The sequence below is a fragment of the Zonotrichia leucophrys genome, chromosome 5 (genome assembly GCF_028769735.1).
Source record: "Zonotrichia leucophrys gambelii isolate GWCS_2022_RI chromosome 5, RI_Zleu_2.0, whole genome shotgun sequence".
Lineage (NCBI taxonomy): Eukaryota > Metazoa > Chordata > Aves > Passeriformes > Passerellidae > Zonotrichia > Zonotrichia leucophrys.
The window spans coordinates 39,746,839-39,769,041 of record NC_088175.1 but is presented as its reverse complement, the minus strand read 5'-3'; the positions used below and the strand labels follow the sequence as shown (position 1 = coordinate 39,769,041).

General features: G+C 49.4%; 1 protein-coding gene across 2 annotated transcripts in view; it reads left to right on the top strand.

Moving 5' to 3' along the window:
* The first annotated feature begins 8,108 nt into the window (after window positions 1-8,108).
* SLC25A22 (solute carrier family 25 member 22) overlaps window positions 8,109-22,203 on the top strand; it is a 51,449-nt gene continuing 37,354 nt past the window's right edge. Inside the window, exon 1 of one of the 2 annotated variants that reach the window (XM_064714647.1) lies at window positions 8,109-8,242. The gene's annotated coding sequence lies outside the window, so the exon portion shown is untranslated. Of the gene's footprint in view, window positions 8,243-19,180; window positions 19,302-22,203 lie in introns of those variants that run through there. The other variant, XM_064714648.1, reaches the window with a different exon arrangement.

Sequence of the window (22,203 nt, the reverse complement as noted above, 5' to 3'; positions counted from 1 at the left end):
TTATGGTTTTTACTTTGCATGATCCTGATATGTCCAAAATTCTCCCAAATACATTTTTACCAGGAAAAGCCTACTTACAAAGATTTTTTTAAAGTAAAGCAAGAAATTGTATGCGAGTAGGAACATTTTGTCTCCTTTTTTTGGCTGTGACATTTATAACTCTTTAACTGTCATAATTAAACCCTTTTCTACTTCATAAACTTGCAGACCTACAGCAAAATTACCTGCGTGTTTCCCACATACCACTTCAAGTTTTTTTCTAACCATGACAGTCCTCTAGCAGCCAGGAGATAGATCCAGGTAAGATGCTTCCAGCTCCTACATTTATCAATTAAAAAAACCTGAGAAATGAAAGCCCAGACAAAACTCAAATCAGTTTATTAATTCCATAAAAAATACAAGGGAAAGCCTGATTATGTTCTGCAGGGGATTAAACTGTTTACACAGTCCTGTCAGTAAAATGCTGTATAATTCCCAGTAAAAGATCTGACTGAAATATGAAATTGAGAATGAACCCACAGGGGCTGTGTTCAGTTTCTCTGTTTACTGTGGGCAGGCAGGAATGCTGTAAAACTCAGCACATCTATAGGATTGCTCTAATAAAGGAGAGGAGATCTCTGTGGTGCACTGAGGACTGGATGGTTCAGCCATGAACCTACTGAACTTGATGCCAAACCTGAAAGAATATTAGAAGATACCCAGTCTGTAAGATTTCCTTCTACTGGGTACACACTCATGTTCATAGTTGACAGTGTCAGGCTGCTGGGGTTTTAAAAAGGGAGGTGAAATTGGATGGTCCCTAAATTCACTGTTTTCCTCCCAAGGGAGGATCACCCCATGTTTTCAGCCTTTAAAGCAAGAGTAGCTTTCACTGGGAAAGGGAGTGGGGCTGGCTTTCAGCCACTGGTGCATCAGAACCCCAGCCCAGAGCTGCATCAAAGTGAGCCCATCATGCTTCTCAGTTGGTACTGTTAAAATGAAGAAAACAGCACTCACTGCAATTAAGTGTGTGTTCATTTCCTAAACTTCACAAAAATAAACTCTGTATTCTTAAAGGACCATTATTCTGTAAATCTGTGTCTTGAAAATCCATGAGGAGAGTTTGACCCTTTTTCCAGTTTCCAGGTACCTTGACAGAATTCGGTGACTGGGAAATATAGAAACCAGGTAGGCAATATGACCATGCCTTTATTCTTCTTGTAGACCTCTTCACAGTAGGTCTGTAGGTTGAACCCATCCAGAAGATTGTTTTGGGGGTCTGGAGCTAAGATCCTTCTGCTTGGTTTGCTCATTGAACACCAGTGCAGTTCTTATCTTTTCCAGACAGGAGATGGTAGAACAGGAAAATGTGCAAGGGGCAGGAGGGATGCTCAGAGGTGGGTACTACAGAGCACTTTTAACTGTTTTCTTACAGCAAAGTATTGCATCTCCTGGGAAAGGATGAGGACTGTGAATACATGGTTGCCATCCACAGTTTCTCAACTAGGTGGCACCAAACGAAATAGTCCAGTTTCGCCTGCAAATTAGCAAAAGTGGGTATTTTTTTTTCCCCCTCACTCTGCATAGTTCTAATGCTGACTCCTTGCTGTGGAAGGTTTAAGGCCAAAACATAGATGTTGTGTCAGAAAGTGATTGATTAAATTGGTGGGGAAACAAATACTCTAAAAAGCAAATACAGAAAGATGAATGCATTTCCATGTGGAAGGAGCAAGAGATTTGGGGCTGCCTTTCTCAGGCAAGAGTTGGGTCAGACAGCAGCAACAGAGCACGTGGAAAACAAAGCAGGCAGAGGAAGCCAATCAGACATCTCTACTTGCTTTCTCTAGAACAGCAGGATGGCTGCAAATTTTGTTTCTGCTGAAGCCCTGTGAGTAAGAGGAGACCACACTTGCAAGGGTAGGAGGAGGTGGCTGTTGCTGGAACCTCTCCTCAAAGCCATGTGGCTGAGCTTCACTCCTGGGTGAGAATACCAGTGGTGACCCAAAACAAACCAGGTAGCACTGCTCAAAGGGCGACACAGGATTTCTACTCTGGACATGTCAAGCTTGAAAACATCTGCTCTGCCCTGTTTTCACTGTGTCTCAGGCTTTGTGGGACACAAAGTCCCACATGCTGGGTCACCTGGTGGGGCCACATCTTGGGGCAGGCCCTGCATGGTCATCTGCTGCCAGGTCACAGGAGTCCAGGGAAGATAGACTGAGCACAACCCAGAACAGTCAGCTGCAAGGTGCTCCTGCCCATGGCAGGTGAGTTGGTTCTTTAAAGTGCCTTCCAACACATTGTGTGATCACCCAATCCATTGTGTGATTCCTTGAAGCTGGGCTTAGCATTGATTAAGCTAACAGGACATGAGAGCTTATGGGATGCTGTCTGCAGACATTTAGTGAGTGACCTGGGAAAACAGCAAGGTAATATTTGTCATCTCTTAGCTGCCAAGCTGTCCTAAGTTTCCATGCTTCCACAACCCTGCCAGTCCTCTGCTTGAAGCAGCGAGGGTAAACCGTGGAATTTCTACAAGACCCTTCAAATAGCTTAAGAAATTATTTGAGTTTTCCATCCTAATGTAGGAAACCTTTTTCCTGATCAAAAGAGGTACCAGGGTATGGCAGGCTCACCTGTGGGACAGTTCCAAGGCAGCAGCAAGAACTTAAAGCTTTGGGTGTGAACAGAATCACACAGTGATCTGAGTAACCCCAGATGTGTCCCAGCCATGCTGTTTCTGTCAGGTTTCTGCCACAGGCCAGACCTGGTCTTCTGGAGGTGTTTAGCATCACCAGGTTTAGAAACAGCAAATCTGCATGTCCAGGAGAGAGTGAGACTTTGCAGAGGGTGGCTGCAGCCCCTATGGAGTCACCCATCTTTCCCTGCTGTGTGAAGAAGAGACCTGGCTGATGAGCATGGCTGGTAAGGCTTTTAATTCTGCTCTGTTGGGCTGAGGGAGAGAAGCTTTGGATTACAGTGAAAAGTAGGACAGGAAAGCTGGATGAGGGAGGTAGTAACAGGATAGCCGGGGGAGGACATGAGCTTAGGTGTGAATCTTCACCTTGTTGCTTCTTCAGCCACATCCTCGGAAGATTTTACTTCCTCTGGAAGCAGCAATGGTTCAGGACAAATGTTTTTGGGTTTTTTCCCTCCAGGTTGGAGAAGAATGGAAATCGTTGTGATTCTTAGCATCTCCCCAAGGCCAGAGCTAAGAGCAAGCATGGCTTGGATATTGATTGTAGCTGTTCCCTCTCAACATTGCAAGTTTCTGTCTCCTGGTGTCTGCACAGCCTTCAAGTGTTGCAGGAGCATCAGGCTGAATGACAGTCCTGGTGAAGCTTTCATCCCAGTGCATTGAAAGGAGAAAGAAAATACACTGCCTCCCCCTCAAAAATCCCAACAACAGATGATTTGGTGAGGCTTTCATCCTGATGCATTGAAAGGAGCAAGAACACATGGTGTCTCCCCCTCAAAAGTCCCTTACAAGAGCTGATTTCTTTGCAGTCTGGGCAGAGTAAAGAAAATCCTGCTGCTTAAACAGGCTATTTTGTGACAACTGCTGTGCACGAATGATGGCTGCAAGGCAGAGGCAGTCACAAATGGATCCATCAGCTTTTTGGGGTCCTAAAATAACATGACCCTGGAGGAGCTGGCTGCAGCTCTTGGTGAGGCAGCAAGCCTGGGATCTGTGACTCTCCCTGAGGTCCAGCTGTTTCACCCATGGCAGAGTGACAGTGTTCTCAGCATCCACTTCATCCTGGCAGCACGGAGCCATCTCACCTTCCTGCCCCCCAAGAAACAGCCATGTAGGTCACTGCCAATGCACATTCCTCAGTTGTTTGTCAGCTGCTGGAAGGGGAGATGAACAAACAAGGTGTGGAAGGTGAGGAATACTGAAAAATTCTGGAGCAAACTGCATTTGTTATCACCTATCTGGACCACACTTGCAGGGGAAAAGAGTGATCAGTGCCCCATAAATCTAACACCACCTCTGCATGGGGACAGATGCATATGGTGGGAAGCTGTTGGTCGTTTTGTCCCTGGGTTGAGGGATAACACCCTGCTGAAAGGCTCCCAGGGCAATAGGTGGCTCCCTGCCAGCAGCTGTGCCCAGAGTGGGATCTGCAGGCCAATCTCACAGCCAAGACAGCGCCATTCATCGGCACTCAATAAACAAAAGTGCCTCACTGTTTTATCCAGGAGATAAGCATGGAGGGCATGAGATTGCTTTGCCTTGTGTTGTCTGTGCTGGCTGGACCCGTGTGGTGCAAGGATGAGGCACTGCTGCTGTGGCATGCTGTGCAGCAGGGAACGGGCTCCTGTGGAACACGCTGTGGCCAGGCAGGGAATGGGGCTGCTGTGGTGGCACCTGCTTGGCCAGGCAGGGAATGGGGCTGTCTGTGGCACACGCTGTGGCCAGGCAGGGAAAGGGGCTGTCTGTGGCACATGCTGTGGCCAGGCAGGGAATGGGGCTGCCTGTGGTGGCACCTGCTTGGCCAGGCAGGGAATGGGGCTGTCTGTGGTGGCACATGCTGTGGCCAGGCAGGGAATGGGGCTGCCTGTGGTGGCACCTGCTTGGCCAGGCAGGGAATGGGGCTGCCTGTGGCACATGCTGTGGCCAGGCAGGGATTGGGGCTGCCTGTGGTGGCACATGCTGTGGCCAGGCAGGGAATGGGGCTGCTGGCTGTCAGGCAGCCCTGAGGCTCGAGCCTCACGAGTACTGGGCACTGTGAGGTGCTGGTGCTTACTGGAGGCTGCCAGCCCTGCAGGACATGTTGCAGGAGCTGGGCCATTGTTTAAGCCAGCTCATGACATTCTCATTAGAATGCACAGTCAACCCAGCTGCCCTAAAAGTCACTTTAAAAGGAAGGAAATTCTACTTTTTTTTTTTTTTTTTTTACACACACTTGTGTGCTTTGAGCATCAGGGACTTTATTCCTACTAATTGTTCAGCATTTGAATCAAATAACTATTAAGAAGATGTCCGCAGCCTCTTTTCAAGGAGTAATGGGCAGAGAGGACAGACAGACCACATACATTGGGTTCACCGGTGTGGTCTTGCATCTTGAGCTTTTGGGAACAACAGAGCTGGATTTGGGGTTAAGCTGTCCCCTTCTTGCACTCTCCAGCTGCATCCACATCTTCTCTCACTTCTGTAATATCAAGTACTTGCACAGAAAATGAAACCAGAGCAGTGGTTTCTGGGTGCTTCCTGCCATCCCAGCCGATGGCCAGCTGTGAATCTGTTTATTTTAGTCATTCTGTTTGGCTACACCCTGGATGCCTCCCCTAACACCTCCGTGCTGTTACCTTTGGCAACGCATCCTGTGGTCTCAATGGAGAGCAAGAGCAGGCTTGGTTGGGATTGATTTTTCCAGAAAATGATGTTGACTGGTGCTAATTACATTACTGCCTCTTCAATATTTATCAGTTGAATTGTCTACCAGCGCTCTGAGAATCATGTCCAGGCCAAGGGAGCAGTGACCAAGCTTGCTCAATTTTACTTTTTTAAGTGTTGGTTTAATAACCACACTCAGCAGGCACTTGGGGATTTCAGTTGGCAGTCCACAATTTATTAAAACAGAAAACAATACTAATGGAGAAGGAAACTGAAGAGCAAGACCTCGTGACAGCCTCTTTCTTTGCAGCAGACTGAACTTGACCCATGTCCTTGCAGGGCTGAGCCAGCCCACAGCCCTCTGGGAGGTGGGCTGAAAGCAGTGCAGGATTTTGAGACTCACACAGGACAAGCTTTGTGACAAGGAGAGCACAGACCTGGTGTAACGCTCATGTGCGCACCACGATGACAACAATGTTGCCTTGTACAGGAGGTCCTGAGCTGTGCTCTTCACCTTCTGTCAGACGCAGGCAGTGCTGCTTTGAAGCTCTGTTTTGCACCAAACAGATTTAAATCTTTTTTGTGTCTGTCAGGATAAAAAAATTATGCCTGAAAGCAGAGGAAACCTTGACAACCTGGCACTTGCTGAATACGAACTTTCTTCCTCTGCTTCCTTTTTTTATGCCCTCTCTTAAATGCTGCCGGAAGAAATGGGTCCTTTGTGCCATGCAGGTTACAAAGAGCAGTTGTTCTCACGCAGCAGAACCAAAAATAAAATGTGTGATTGCAGTCCTTCTGAGATGCAGCACAAAGATGGACAGTGTTAACCTCTTCTTTGCCAGGGGATGGTAATGTCTTGCCAGCACATCTACACTGTGATAAACAGTAACATCTATACCTCAAGCCACACTGAGTTCAGTTCAGCTTTTGACTGAGAGGATACAGCGCAGTGAAACCCACTGATGCCTTTACAAATCAGGGTAGAGTGGGGATATACCACCACCAAGGAAAGGGGTGGGAAGCAATTTTGCAGCTGGGGAGTAAGAAGACCTCAACTCCCCCACACTGTTTCCCAAACTGGGAATTCCTGCAGGAGTGCCCACCACAGCAGCCTGCCTGCAACCCAGCCTTGCTGCCTGTTTTTCCAAAGCATGGTGGAGATAGGACTGTGGGACTGGATAGGCTATTCTGTCTCCTTGCCCACTGCACTAGCATTTTCTCTTGTACTGGATGCTTATCCAATATATGCCCACAAAATGGCCACAGGACACAGGTCTCCTTCCTTGGTCAGGCACCTCCCTTCTGGAGAGAGCTTTCCACCTCCAGTGCTGTATCTTCCCATTCTTTGCTCAGCCCGGGCTGAATAGCACACAAGGAAAGCTGATCCCCTTTTCACCTATATCCAACTCACTACCATTGGCATCTGATGCTTCACTGGCCTCTGGTCTACAGCTTCTTCTTACCTTGGGTTCCAGGTCCCTGACTGTGATAACAAGCTCCTCTTTTTTTCAGGTATGTGAAGAACTGTGAGGTTTCTGGGCTGTTCACTGCGACTCCATATAATTGTCACTTCTCTGTACACAACATCCTCATTAGCCCTACATGTTCCTGGGAGCATCCTTGTAGGCACTCTTTTCTAGTCACCTGCAATTCCTTACACAGGATAACTGCACTGATGCTCTGCCAGCTTCCATGGACCCTTGGTACAGAGCTGGTAATCCCACACTCACAGGGCCTGGTGTATGTGAGCAATGAGGGAGGCTCTTAGAGATGAATTCCCCTGGAGATCTTCACCTCTTTCCCTGGTGGTAGCACACCTGTGGATGCCACAGAATCACAAAATGGTTTGGGTTGGAAGAGACCTTGAAGATCATCTCGCTCTATCCTCCTCTAGTGGACACCTTCCACTAGATCAGGTAACTCAGAGCCCCATCCAGCCTGGCCTTGAACACTGCTGGGGATGGAGCATCCACAGCTTCCCTGGAAGCCCGTTCCAGTGCCTCACCACCCTCACCACAAAGAACTTGGTCATCCCAAGAAGCACAGAGATCTGTTTGGCTGCTGCTGTCCTCCTCACCATTAAAATACTTAATTTCCAAGGCCTGTTTAAATGGTCTCTGTTGATGTTTTGTCCCAGCAAGGATTTAGGTCCCATAATACTCCTGAGAACTCCAGGTCCACAGTGGAGCCTGCTAACCCCAAAAATCAAGGCCTGCCAGTGGTATGGTGGCTTTCCTGAGGGGTGGTGTGCAGCACAGCATGGTGACCCAATGGGCACAGTGGGCCTGGCTGGTATCCTGAAGAGAATCACAGAATATGCTGAGTTGGAAAGGACCCATATGGATCATCGAATTCAACTCCTGTCCCTGCACAGGACATCCCCAGGAGTCACACCCTGTGCCTCAGAGCATTGTCCAAACGCTTCTTGTGCTCTGTCAGGCTCGGTGCCGTGACCGCTTTCCTGAGGAGCCTGTTCAGTGCCCAGCCACGCTCTGGGTGCGGAACCTTTTTCTAATGGCCAAACTAAACCTGCTCTGACACAATTTCAGGCCGTTCCCTCGGGTACAGATGACAGACTCATTATTTCTCCCCGCTGCCGCTCGCCCCGTGTCCAGCCGTGAGGGGCCTCTCAGTTCGGCTGTGGGCGCGGCCCGGGGCTGCTCGGGGCACGGCGGGGCAGTCCCAGCCCCCGCGCTCGGCCGGGGGAGGCGGCGGCGCTGCCCGGGCGCCCCGGCCCGCGTTGCCATGGGGACGCGGCGGCCGCCCTGGCGGGGAGGGACAGGCGGCGGCGGCGGCGGTTCCTGCGCCGAGCGCGGCCGGAGGGGGCAGAGCTGAGTCGGGCCGGGCCGCGCCGCGCAGGAGCTCCGCACCCCGCGCCGCACCGTCCCCGGCCCCGGCGGGAACCGCCGCCGCCGCCGCCCGGTAAGTGTGGGCACGGCCCTTCGCAAGCCCTCCGCAGGCGCCGCCGGGGGTCCCGACACCCCTCCTGCCGCCGGGATGCAGCTCGGCCATGCACGCCGGCCTGGCTCCTGCTGCACTGGCCCCGCCGCCGCTCCCTCGGCCCCTCATCTCCGGGGTGTGCCGGCCACCCTTCCTGCCCCCCGGGCCCCGGAGAGCCGGCTCCTCGCCCCGGGGGGCTGCGGGCTCCCCACGTACTCACCTCCCTCCCCGGAGCTGCGGGCTCCCCTTGCCCGCCGCCACTTCCCCTCCTCACCCTGGGGGTTTTCGGTGTTCCCAGACCCTCCCTGCTCCCCGGGCTGGCTCCCCGTGCCTGCGTGCGGGCCCGGGGCTGGATGTTCCCCCTGGCCGTGGAGCGGGGCTTGCCCTTGCCGGGCGCGGGGGCTGCAGCCCGGCGCGCCTTCCTCTGCCCTGCCCGCGCCGGGGAAATTGCGGTGACACGTGTGCGGCTCCTGCGAGCCCTTCAGTGCCCCGGAGCTGCAGCTTTTTATATTGAAAGCGATTGACGAGTTTCTCCGGGCTTTGATTCTGGGGCGAATCGTAGGATTCCCTGACCGCCCCGGTGGCAGCGCAGGTCCTGCATCTAAGCCCCTCTGAGCTCCTTCCAGACTCTCCTAAGCCAGATCCCTGCGTCTTTGAGATAGGTCAAGGTTATTGTGCTCTTCGTGCAGTGGACGGGGAGAGTGGAAATGTGTACAGACTGTGGGATTTCCTCAAGGTCACCCTGGGAATTGGACCCCAAGCATCCTCTTGCTGCACCCTCTGCAGCTGCTGGGTGAGGCTGAAGTTGTGGAAATCGGATTTTCCAGTGTTCCAGCCTCTTTCTTGCAAGGCTTCTCAGATAGTAGGGTATATACCTTGCCAGGTGTCAGGGCAGGATCCCAGATATATTTATTTGGCCTGATGTCTTTTGGCTATTAGATGTTTACATTCAATAGTGGGTATTTTTACCATAGTGTGGTAATCTCTGAGATCTCGCTTCTGTTAGGATCTGACTTTGTGGTGCTGCTGCTGCTGCTTTGGGATGGTATCTGCAGTGATTTTGATCACTGCAAGTAACTGTGGCTTTGCTTCTCAAGAACTCACTTCTTGGCAGTGCCAAGCAAAAGGCAGCTGAACTAGAGTGGTACTGATAAGGATGTATCGCCTGGGACTAGGGTGGTGGTTGTCTTCTTGTCCTCTACTTCTGTTTTGCTTTGCAGGCTGTTATAAACAAAGGAGTAGGCAAGGTTTAATGGGAGGAGTTCCTCTAACCTCTTCCTCAGAAAATAAACACGAGGATTTAATGAGGGTTTACCCCTTTGAATGTCTTGCCTGTAGGATTTTAACTGCATGCTGTTACTTGTAGTTGTTCATACAGGTGCAGTTTTTCTCCTGGTGCTGTGCCCTTGGGCTCATCTGTTCACCAAATGCCTGTCATAGTAAGGAGCATTATGTTTTGGGGGTGGTGGTGATCTGTGGCACAGATGGATGGCTGAGATGGAAAAGGGATCAAATCTGTGTTGTAAACTGAAGCCCTGCTCTTGAAGGAGAGTCTGCAGTCCTGTTTGGTGCCCAGCAATCTTGTTAATGTCTTACTAGGATGCCAGAGCCTGTGAGCATCTTCCTGCTGCCGTTTTAGGAAGGGATAGTGTGCTGTATTAAGTTACTAAAAGGTAGAAGTCACTGACAGCCTGTCAAGGCCATTTGCTCCCGTTTTCCTGCCAAGATTTAAATTAGAGGGCAAGATGGGGGAAATCCCTACCTGGCTAGCCAAGGTGACAGCAGCATGTCCATGTGGAAGCAGCCCCCTGCTCGCTTGTGCATCTTGTTTTTTCTTGTAGGTCTCTGCCAGGGCAAAGGTGTGATGGAGGCATGGTGATTGGTGGCTGACTGGTGTGCCTTGAAACCTGGGAGCCATTGGATTTGGAGCTGTCTGATAAGGGAAATTTGGGGAAAGTCTTGCTTAGAAGCTGTAAGCATTTCATGTATCTATACAGCTGTTCTTGCATAACTGCTGTCATCCTGAGAATTGTGAAATAGTAGGAGGGAGAAATTTCCCAGAGTGGGGCAGCTGTGTTTCCAGGTGAGTAAATGTTGTGTTGTGTTTAGCTACAATAAAATCTGTGTGTAGAGCCAACATCCCTGACCAGGGGCCCAATTCTGCAGATTCCTGTGAGAACAGCTTTTCCTTGAAGGTTAAAGCCCAATCTAACATCATTGGAACATCATTGTTGCAGGGTGTGTGATGATCATGCAGTGCTGTGAAAATAGTTAAATATCTTTGGCACTTCTTGAGGAATACACCCAGTGTTGATAGCTGGGTGTGCAGCTGCAGTGTGAGCTGAGGTTTGTGCCCTGGGTGGGGGAAATGTCAGGAGCCAGGAAAGGGGCTGTGACCTGGTGCTGACCCTTTGGACAGCAGAGGGCACAGGGATACAGCAGGAGCTGATGACTCAGCAAGAAGACCCCAGACTGTCTGGGTGCACAAATTGTAAGAGTATAAAAGCCCAGGAATGCTTTTGTTAGGGGTCCCTCCCCAGAGGCACCAGGTCGAGGTGGTTTTGTGTCACTGCACCACGATTAAATTACTTAGAGGATCCAGACATCTGAGACTGCTGTGGGAAACCCAGGGCTGAGCCAGTAAGGAAACCCTGTCTGACTGTGAGTGTGGGGTGTGCAGGGAGCCAAAAGGGCCACCCAAGGGGTCACTGGAGCCATCTGCTGTGAAGGGACTTTGGTCCCAGCAGTGAAAGTCTTGGAATGGGGGGAGTGTGACTGACAGAGTGACTCCTGGGTGGTCAGACATGAAAGTTTCTTTAAGACACACTGGGTTTTTATCTGAATAATCTGCAGCCAGGAGACTAACATGGGTGATGAGTTATTCCTTCTTCCTCAGCAAAGAGTACCTGGGTGTGGAGTAAGGATGCATGGTCTCCATCTTGGGTCCTCCAAAAGATCAGGCCTTGTGTTTGCTGATGAACTGGCAGGTACTTGTTTTACAGATGCTGGCAAGCCTCTGGGCTCTCACCCCACTGTGGAAATAAGATGCTTTTGGAGGGTAATTGCCAGATTCACAATAGCTACTGGAAGGTGGGATGTCCTTGTGAAGTCCAAGGGACGAAAGGCCTGTGTGGTGGGAAGAAAAGTTTAGCAGCATTGACCATAACTGCAGAGGGACTCATGTTCCCTGGTGCTGACTAGAAGCAGGTCTGCCTTGTTCCACACTCTCCTTGCTTTTGTCACTTGATCCCTGGTCTCACTTGCAGGCAGGGACCTGCAAATCTTTTGCACTGCCAACTTTCCAGTGCCAGTAAGATGTCTTGCACAGGGTGTATCTCTTAATGGGCTGGGTTTATCTGCCTAAAATCATATTGTGCTGTCAGAATGACATAAAAGGGCTTTGAACTAGGCCCCAAAGGGAAAGGAAAAGGGTTGGAAAAATGCAAAATATTTTTGTTCCATTGTTAGGAGAGCCTGGGCTGGGGAGATGATATGTAGCCAAACCAGGTTTGGAATGGCTGGAACAAATGATCCTGAGTGCTGCAGTTCATGTGTGTTATGATAGGATGCTGATGCACTGTGAAGGGAGTTTCTACTTTTCCCCTTTTCTAGGCTGTTTCAGAACAGAGGTATTTCTTCCTAAGATTGATTTCTTCCTGGCCTTCCTTTTTCACAGTTTTTTCCTCCCCCTGTTGTTGTCTGTTTTGTTTGTTTTGGGGTTTTTGTTGTTGGTTGGGTTCTTTGTTTGGGATTTTTTGTTTTGGTTTTTCTTTCCCCTTTGTTTCTTTGTTTTTCCCTAGAATGAAATTTCTACACAGCTGATGGCCCATCAGTGGTGTCCCAGTGGCCCTCAGTGCTGTCCCAGAGCTGAGCACCTTCACCCTTTACTGGAGTAAGTTGATACAGCTCTGGCAGACAGTGGAGCAAATTTAGTTAGCACCAGCTGAGTTTGAGCATCATGTGGGAGCCCTCGAGCAACAGGAGGAGTCTGGTCCCACAGCCTGTTTAGCCTGTCACTTACAAGTTTGTTAATGTCCTGTTAACAGGACATTATGTTAAGGTCCAGTTGGACCTGGCTTTCTCCCAGCTGCCTCTGCTCTCCTGTTAAAATCTGCAGTGCTGTGTAGGACAAATGTCTGTTCTGCTCCTTCTACAGCAACAGTGCAGGATGGGGAAGAATCTGCCTGTTCATAGCGTTCTGCCTTCTGCTGCTGCAGGTACATAAGGACTGGTAATTATTTCTTTTACATCCATGATGCATTCTCCTAAATCCTTAACTGTGTTTTCAGGAAATGCAAAAGTCTGCTTTAATGCCCATGTTTGTATATTCAGGCTCTCTTAGAAGTGACCAAACATCTGCACTACTACAAGTTGGGAGATACAGAATTAACAATTGCTTATCATGGCAAATGAGCTGGAGATGCTGCCTGTTGCAGGCAGTGCATTGTTTTTATTTGTTACCCTTGAACATGTTGAGCACCATGCCTGTGTTCCACAGTGCATTCCTCATAAATGGCTGCATGGACTCCAGCCTTGCTGGAGACAGTTGTCTTGTCTGTCTGCAGTGAGACAACAGGGATGTGACTGCAAGTGCCTGTTCTCTGCCAGAGAGGTGTCTGAGGTCTAACAGGGCAGTGTGTTTCAGCTTCTCTTCACCATGATGTAGTGAAGCCATCCTCCTTCAGCAGGGCTGAGTCCTCTGGCTGTACCTGCTGGATTTGGGGACTGTCACTTGGCCATATCCAGCTAACAGTGGCAGCTTGCTAGAGCTAACACTGTGTTGCTCCAGCTAATCCTAACAGCAGATAAATATTTTCCTATCCTGTTTGTCTTCCAGCACAGAGATAGCAGGAAGGAGGAGTTGGATTGAGCTGTCCAATGCCAGACTTGGATGTTGCTTTAACCTTGCAGTATTGATTGCCTGGTAGTTTGAGTTATTGTGAAGATAAAGTAACAGGAGGTACAAAAGCTTTAGAAAACAAGGCAAGATCCCAGAGAAACCTAGTGAAAAGACCTTGTCACTCTGGGTGGTTTGGATTTCTATCAGGCAGTTTCCTCTTACACATCTGCAAATATAAAAACTTTGAACATTTTCTGCCTTAGGTGGGCTGTCTAGGTGGAGATTATATGCTCAGGGAAGGGAGAGGCACCCAGGCAGCAATGCTTGTTGTGTATCAGAAGGAATATGACATGTTACTGTTTATGTAATTTATGGGGTCTCTGTTGATCATAATTTAGTACAGCCTGTGGTGAGCTGCTCACAGGAATGCACTCTTACTCTGTTTTGTTAAACCTTTTAGTAACTGGTGCTTGTTCTCATTTTGGTAGTCCTGTTGTGGGTGGGTGACTGCGTCTTGTCAAACCTTGCTGTGCCCCGCTCCTTCCTTTGGCACTGATGCTGGTGTATGGCATATCAGGAGAGCTGTGTGGATTTTTTTTCTTTCCTGTTTCTGAGGCATTTATCCAGAAGCCAGCAGGAGAGAGGCTGGTTTTGACCCAGCTAAGTTTCCCCAAATAGCATGAATTTGAGGAGCTGGAGATGACTGAGTCACATCAAAGACTATGCCTGCCCCACCTGGAGTTTTGACTCCATGTTTGGGGCTTATACTCTCAATTTAAAAGCTGTCCCAGCTATGAGGGGGGTTGGTGCCCTTTGTAGACAGGGTGGGGAGAGGGAAGGAGAAGGAAAGATTCCCCTCATACATATATGACAGTGATGCTTCTGCACTGGTTGAGTAACTGGCTTGGAGGAGGTGTTTGGGAAGAGAGTTATGTGTTTTTCTTTTTTAATTAGAGCACAGAGATAGGGGACTTTCATCAAATTATATTAGTAGGAAAGAGATGCTGTGCAAATGAGCAATTGGTTTGGATCAAGCCAGAAAGAAGCCCAGTAGCCATGATCCTTGGTTTCTGAGTTCAGCTGCAGCTTTCAGTGGAGCCTTTTTGCTTTGACCAGGGGCTGTGCTGTGTGCTGTGAGAGCTCCGAGCTGGATGAGTGCTGGCTTTTGTGTGGATAAGTGCCTGGAATTAAGCTGTAGCATGTGGTGTGCTTAGTCTGGGCCAGACTATCTTCATTTGTGCTGCTGCTGCATCTTTGTCACTGTGGTGTCTGACACCTTACTGCCCTTAATGGGTGTGGAGAACAGGGCAGTTCCCCGTGTCCTGGTGGGTCTGATGGGATGGAAACGCCTTCTTCAAGGCCATGCACAGACTGGGAGTGTGTTTGTGCCCTGTTCAGTGCTGTTCTCTTTGCTCTGTGATAGTTAGGGATTTATAAAAAAGAAGAAATTGTGTTTTAGGGACAGGGTTTGTGGGGGGCTTACTGTGAGTTTGAGTCCTGCTTTCTCCTTTGCTACAGATTTAGAGCAGGACCTGGGGTAAGCAATGTCTCTGATCCTTTCCCTTACAATGCAGTGGGAGCAGGAGCACTCCAGGGGTTCACCACTTAAAATGGCCATGGCAGCTGTTGCAGAAAGTATGATCTGATCTAGTAAATGATCTCTTCTTCTAAGTGTTTCATCTCCCTTTTTCAGTTTGTGTTGGCTTTCTCAGGGATAGCAGTACTATCTTCCTTTTCCATGCCCTGGGCAAGCCAAGTTCTTCTCTGTAAGGCAACAGGAACACTTGTTGTTTATGAAGACTATTTTGTAAGTGTAGTAGTTTCTTTAAAGGACATAAAACTCATTGTGTTGGCCCTTCCCCTTTCTCCTGAACTATCCCACTTGCTTTATTAGCAGCTAAATGTGTGTGTGACCTGAGCAGCTGTCGTCTTTTTGATGCCCTTTTTTATTTTTTGCAGAACTTACAATGTAGATTCTGTGGTGCCTCACACTAGTTCTTCAAAAGTAATGGAGAGCTTGAAGGAAATAGCTTGGATACTGAAGTGATAAGCACTGCAGAAATGCCAGACACTATATAAACAACTAAACTCAGCCCCCGGCCCTTCCCAAAAGAGGGATGATTTGCAGAAATACTTCAACAGATGGTCTGAATTTGGCTTTGGAAAGGGGGGAAGAAATGCCAGGTCGCTGCTGAGCGGTGTGTGGGCGCGTGCCTGCGCGCAGCATTCCCTGCCAGCACGCTCGGGGGGCTGAGCCGGCTGCTGCCACGGCCCCCGCGCTCAGGAGGCACCTGCACACCTCTGACTCAGTGCCTGTGGCTGCACAGGGCCCTGTGCAGAGCAAGGTGCCATTTTCCCTGGGCTGAGGGTCAGCTGTGCTCGCCTGTCAGGCTGATCTGGTGCAGCTGAGCCATGGCAGTTTGCAGACACAGTCAGCTTGTGGGAGAGAGGCTGCAGAGCTGCTGGGCAGCTTGTGACATCTTGCTTGGCACATGGCTGAGATTGTAGGAAGGCTGTGGGTCATCTGACACTGGGTTGTCCCTAGTGCTGCTGCAGTGTCCTGGACCTGTGTCAGTGCAAACTGAGGTGGTGTGCAGCTGAAAACAAATGGATCAGCTGTGGTAAAGGGCATGTGCTCTTTGGACACACACGTGCGTATGTGTGAGCTGGCAAACTTCCTGGCAGCTTGAAAGGGCACGGGTAAGGGTTTACACGTCATGGTTGACAACCCTGATGAACTCTGCTGTAGCCAGCCTCCCCTCTTCCTCTCTCCAGTGAAATTACTGCTCTTGCAGAGGAGGGAGAACGTGTTTCCCCCAGAGTGCTGCATCACATCTTGAGTGGGCTCTGCTCTGGAGCAGGCAGGTTCCCATGTCACTTATCACAGCTGACTCCAGCTGGGTTATAGATTGGAGCCCAGAGTCCTTGTCCGAGGAGCTCTGGAGCAGAACAGTGTGTCTAGTTCCTGCATTGCCAAACTGTTGCTAGTCTTCCGAGGCAACGTGTCTGTTCCACTGCTCCCTGGCATGACAATTCCTTGTGTCTACTGCTGCCTGCTGTTGGTGCCATGCACTCTTTGTGAGACAGAGTTGGTAATTAGAGCAGAGTTGTGAGGTGGTTTGCATTTGGAAACTTTTTGAAAACAGTTTCTCAGGCAGTGCAAGGTGAATTGCTTCCTTGAGGGTGTGTCAGATAAATCTTATGGATACATCTGTCGGGTAGCAGCATTGCCCTGTACATTTGGAGTAGCCAGGTGAGACATCTGATGTTCAGAGAATGACTTTTCAAGTTTGATATACTTCACGTTTTCCTCTTTCCCCTTTCTTGTGTTACTCATCTCCCTGCACTCTGTTTAGGTGAGCAGGACTAGATGTGTTTTGATTTGCCTGTAGTCTCCAAAATACATTGTCTTACTGCTGGGAATGCCTTGCCTGCCTTGCAGTCTGCTGATTCACCGCACTCTGGGTGAGCAGGGAGCTGGTGAATGGATTATGCCACAGCCTCCTGAGCCATCAGGTGGTGGTTGCAGTCCCCTTGACAGTTCCTCTGCTTGTCACAGAGTGTGTATGAGTTTCCCTGGAGGAGCTGCTAACCTCTTCAAGAAGCAGCCTGACCCATGTGGGGCTGCTGATGTGTGTTTAGCAAGGAACCATTTTGTTGTGATCTGAACAGTTTTGGCGTAAGCAAAACAGCTGAGGTGGGGGGCCAGCAGGGCTGTTGGCAATGCAGGGGGAGCAGTTGTGTTCACGTGCCCCCACAGCAAAGGGACTGGCAGCAGCAGTGTCCTGTGGCTGAAAGGCAAGGAATATTGACTAACATGACATTTAAGTGGCATTTCTTCTAGTGCACTGGGAGCACTAGTGAAATTCTGCCTTTGGCACTGAGAAGTAATGAGATAAGCTTTGTTCTTCAGAGGGATTTCTACCTGCTGTTGCAAAGTGTTTGGAAGGCTGGGAGATGTCCTTTCGTTATCCTGTCAATTCTCCATGTCTGGTCTCTTGTACAGAAGGCCTTGGCTCCAGTGGCAGCTGAGCTTGCAGCCTGTACACCAGCGTGGGCATGCTTACGTGGTGGCTCCTGCTCGATGCTTCTCTGTCACCTTGCCTTAGGTGGAGCCTAGCTCCTGACTCCAAAGGGTCATGCAGGAAGGGTCTGTCCTTTCACACCCTGAGGTCCTGCTTCATTCACTGGGATATTTTAGAGTCGGTTCCCATGTCCATGGCTGATGCTCTGGGTGCACTGTGGCTTTGCTACAGGGACAGGATGCGGTGTTTGTGGGATGCTTTGCAGTTCCAGCCAGGCTCAACAGTCCCTCTTTGGGACTTTTGAGCGACAGCTATCAGTTGACATACAGACCCACAGGGCTCTGGGTTACTAGGCCTTTTAAATGATGTTGTTAAGGGCCCAGAAGCTCTTATCTCCCAGGTTTCCCTGGAGGGATTCTTGTTCTGTGTTATTGTTGTATGTTGGTTTACTTTATCAGTGCACTCGGCAAGCTGCTGTAGGCCGCTGCCAAGAGGAACAGCCCTGCTTCCACTCTTGCCTCTCTCTGCTTATGTCAACACAAGCATTTGTGTGTTCACAGCTACACGTGACCTGGGAATAGGCCTGGCCCAAAGTGAGTTCTTCGAGTTGCTGGGGAAAGGAAGAGCAGTAGTCTGAAGTTGTGCTGGACAAGTGTTGAGTAACCAGTCTCTGCTGGGAAAGTAAATCATGTGGCATTTTCCAGGGGCTAAAAATCCCTGGTACTGTTTCCTTCATGCTCCTTCTCCCCAACACACGGTCAGGACTGCATCGAGCCTGTACCAGCTCCTCTTTGTGCAGAAAAAATGGTGTTGTGCTACCCTTCCACTGCTCTCATCTGGTGCCTGGTTGTAGATTCTCTCTTTGTTGCAGAGACACTGTCATGCCTTTATAATGCTTAAAATTCACATAGCATAGCAGCCAGAGAAAGGTGGTGGCTTTTCACATCTGTTAGGGATGGCCCTAAGATGTGCTGCCAGATGCATGCAGTATAGGAAGAAGTGATGAGAGAGGGAGAAGAAAAATGCAACACCTTTGCTTTGCTCCAGCACAGTCCCCTAGTGCTTACAGGAAAAGCACATCCTTCAGAAAGTGCTTGGTGAGCATGTGTCCTTGGAAGTGCCAAGAAATATGACCAACTTCCTCTTCCTTTGCTTTCCTTCCCTTGCATGCCAGGAAGTGGTGACAGTTCCTAGCAGACACCTCAGTGTGAACATAGCTGATGCTGAGCCTTCTTCAGGGGTGACAGAGGTTAGAGTTCTGCTTACCCTTGGGCTGGAGAAATGGGACGCTCCTCTCTGAGCATATCTGAACCTTGCTGCGATCGTGTGTCTCTCTCCGTGCTTCTTCTTGCTGCAGCCTGTTAGATTTCTGAAGGCTCTGTTGCCATTTTGATGTGGGAGGTGCAACTGTCCCTTCTGCCTGCTTCCATAGCCAGTTAGGTTTGTGGATGTGCTGGGATTGCCTAACTTGGTTAAGGTCCCACTGCAGGCTCTGCGTGCTGTCTGTCTGTCTGTCTGAGCTGTCATGGCCGACTTTGGGGCTGGGGGGGAGATGGGGCTGTATGAGGAGCATCACATGGCTGGATGATGAGTGACTTGCAGCCCTTGGTGCTGCTCCAGGGCTGGAGGCTGCTGGTGCCATGTAGGAAGGGCGCTGCCAGCAGGGTCCCAGGCTCATAGTCCCAGAGCAGCAGGGTGGCATCCCAAGGCTTGCCGTGTGCTCTGGGCCACAGAGATAGGAGCAGACAAGCTGGCTGGCCCTTTGGAGAGGGGATCCTGTGTCTGTCATTGCACCAAGGGCTGGGTGAATGAGCAGGGATTTTGCACATGACCCAGGCAGCAGCTGGGCTGAGTGAGCCCTAGCGTGCCAGCCAGTGTTCCTGTGCTTCTCCAAGAGCTGTGTCAAGGCAAGTACTCTCCGCTGTCTCACAGCTGTTATGAAAACGCCTGAGTTTGTTGCACCCTTCTCTCCCTTTGCCCTCAGGGCATGCTGGGCTTGTTTGAATTAATGTAATTAGCACATGCCTTATTAGCTCACTAAGGCACAAAGAACTCGTGTATATTTGTAGCCAGGTTAAGCAGCCTCTATTAATTTAATAACCGTGTCCTCCTTAGTGCAACAGTTATTCACTGGTGGTGACTCAGGACCAGCCAGTATGGAGGAAATTTGGGCGAGGTGTGTATGTGTGCGGTTCTCTTTTATTGTGTTGTATTTTTGTTAATGAGCGGAGCTGTGAAGGGAATTAGCAGCAGGCGCAGTAGATGGAAGGGAACTTTCAGTGCAGGTTTACTAAACAACCAGCCCTGGATATTTCCTATGCTCTACCCTGTTGGTACAGAAAAGGATCTGTAGAATGAATCAGCGAAATATGACACAGACTGGGAGGCAGAAATTTACAGAAATAAACTTTAGCAACCCACGCTTGAGCTCTGCTCCAGTCAGGTTATGTGCTAGGTACTGATAGTAATTTTGCTTCATTGTCTATCCTATTTCCCCTTGGTGATTTTGAGGCAGAGGAAGTGGCTTGTGTATTCTGGTGCTGCTCATATTTGAGACTGCAAACGAGCAAGGTTCTTGTAAAAGGACAGAGATAGTTGCAAGTAATTTCATTTCCTGCAGCACTGTGGTCCTTGGCTCCTTTTGCTGTTTGGGGTCTTGCCATGCACAGCACTTAGCTAGGTCCCATGGAATGCTGCCTGGATGTTTGCCACCAGATGTTTGGGGGATTTCTTTTGGTTTTGTTGTTTGGTTGGTTTTGGGTTTTTTCTTCCTTTTTTTCACAGAAGCTGCAGGTGATGGTTTGTGCTCTACCACCCTGGAATGATGCAGTCTGTGAGTCCAGGATGGTGATATGTATCTCTGTTCCAGTAGTTCTGCATGTGGGATAGTAAAGTCCTGCACTGATTCTAAAACTAGTGAGTTAAGCATTTTGGGAGCCTTTTTCAGCCAAGACCACTATGCATGCACAGGAGACTTCCTGCATTTCTTCTCTTCTTCCCCCTTCTTCAGTAATCACAGGTTGTGCTCTTTGTGGTGAGCATAAGCTGGGAGGAGGAGCAGGAAGAATGGTACTGGAAAGCTGTTGATGTGCTTGTGCTGTTTTGATCAGGTCTCCTACAAGTAACAGGGTGAGATGCAGGTGTCCTGCCTGCTCCTACTCCCTCTTTTTATTTTACCTGTTTCCTGGTTCTGCCCAGTAAGCTTGGGCTTGCAAGGCCTGTACTGTTCTTGGCCATCATGAGCCTGTGCAGGAGCATCATTGAGAAGGTGAAGTTGTTACAGCCAAAGGGATGATGAAACCCCCATGAAACAGGACCAAAGTGTGTATGTACTTGTAATAATGTGCCCTCTTAGTGCATCTGGCAGGGGAGCAAGTCCCCAGGCTCCAGCAGAGAGGGTGAGTTCTGCTGGCTTGCATCTCTGCTGAGAACCTGGACCTCCTGGGAGGCACAGAAGGAAAACAACATCCCCATGGAGTGACCAGGGATGCACACAAGTCCTGATGCAGCAGATTGAAGCAGATAAATTTAATTTCTGCTTTCTTAGAGCCTGTTCTCAGGACAACTCAACGTTTTAATGAAGGCTCTGTGAGTGGTGTATGGGGTGAGGATCTGCAGTGGTGCCCATGTGCAGTTCCTGACAGGTATATTGCAAGGGGGAGAAAAAACCAAAGAAAGTCTGTGGGAAGATAAATACCTGCTGGGGTACCTCAGATGCTGCCCAGAGATGGTGATTTCCCTCCCCTCCTCCTTTTTCCTTTGTTTCAGGAGCAGGAAGGGACACTACTTGGCTCATGCTGGCTCAAAGCTGTGGAATGCTTAGTATACACCAAGACAGGAGGCTTTTTCCAGAAAAGTTTTTTTAGCCAGTGTTGTAGCTTTGTCTGGGATAGAGTTAATCTTCTTCCTAGTAGCTGGTACAGTGCTGTGTTTTGAATTTAGTATGAGAACAATGTTGATTACACACTGATATCTTAGTTGCTGCTAAGTACTGCTTAGTCTAAATCAAGGACTTTTCAGCTTCCCATGCTGTGCCAGTGAGGAGGTGCACAAGAGGCTGTGAGGGAGCGTGGCAGCAGGAAAGCTGTGACATGGGCACCATGGTGGAACCTGAGTGGGATCACTGCCATGGCTGGGGTGCTCCAGTGGATGACTTTGTGCTCCTCAGAAGGGACAGTCAAGGAAGGAGAGGCAGTGACTGTCTGTCTGTTGGGGAGTGTTTTGGCTCTTGAGAGCTGAATGGTAGTGATGATAAGGTTGAGTGCCTGTGGGTGAGAATTAGGGGGAAGGCTAGCAAGGCAGACACCCTGGGGAGAGTATGTTTCAGGCCACCCAACCAGGATGGAAAGACAGATGAATGAGCAACTGCTTCATGATTGCCAGCCCTTATTCTTGTGGGTCTCTTGCTGGATGTCTGCTGGAAGCTCGACCCAGCAGAGAGAAGGCAGCCTAGGAGAATCCTGGGCTGTGTGGAAGATAACTTCTGACACAGCTGGTCAGAGAGCCCTGACCTGCTGTTTAGAAGCAGAGAAGGGCTGGTGAGAGATGGGATGGTTGGAGGCAGTCTGGGGCACAGTGACCATGAAATTACATAGTTTTCAATTCTTGATGCGGTAAAGAAGGAGGTCACCAAAGGGGGTCCAGGAAGGCTGAATATACCTTAAGAAGGAAATTTTAAAGATACAGGATGTCCCTCTGTGCCAAAAGATGAGCCAGCAGGAGAGAAGACCAGCCTAGTAGAACAGGGAGCTTTTGCAGGAACCAAGGGAGGTAAAAAAAGGGTTTGCAACATTTGGAAGAAGGGGCAGATGACTCAGGAAGAGTTCAAGGACATTGTTACGTCACCTAGAGAGAAGATAAGAAAGGCAAAAGCTCAGCTAGAGCTCAGTCTTGCCAGTGCTGTGAAAAGTAATAAAAAGTGTTTTCATAAATACACTAACAACAGAAAAGAAGGCTAAAAAGAATCCCCATCCTTTAATGGATGCAGAGGAAACAGCAACAAAGGCTGAGGAAAAGACTGAGGTGCTTAATGCCTTCTTTGTCTCAGTCTTTACCAGTAAAACTGAATATCCATAGGG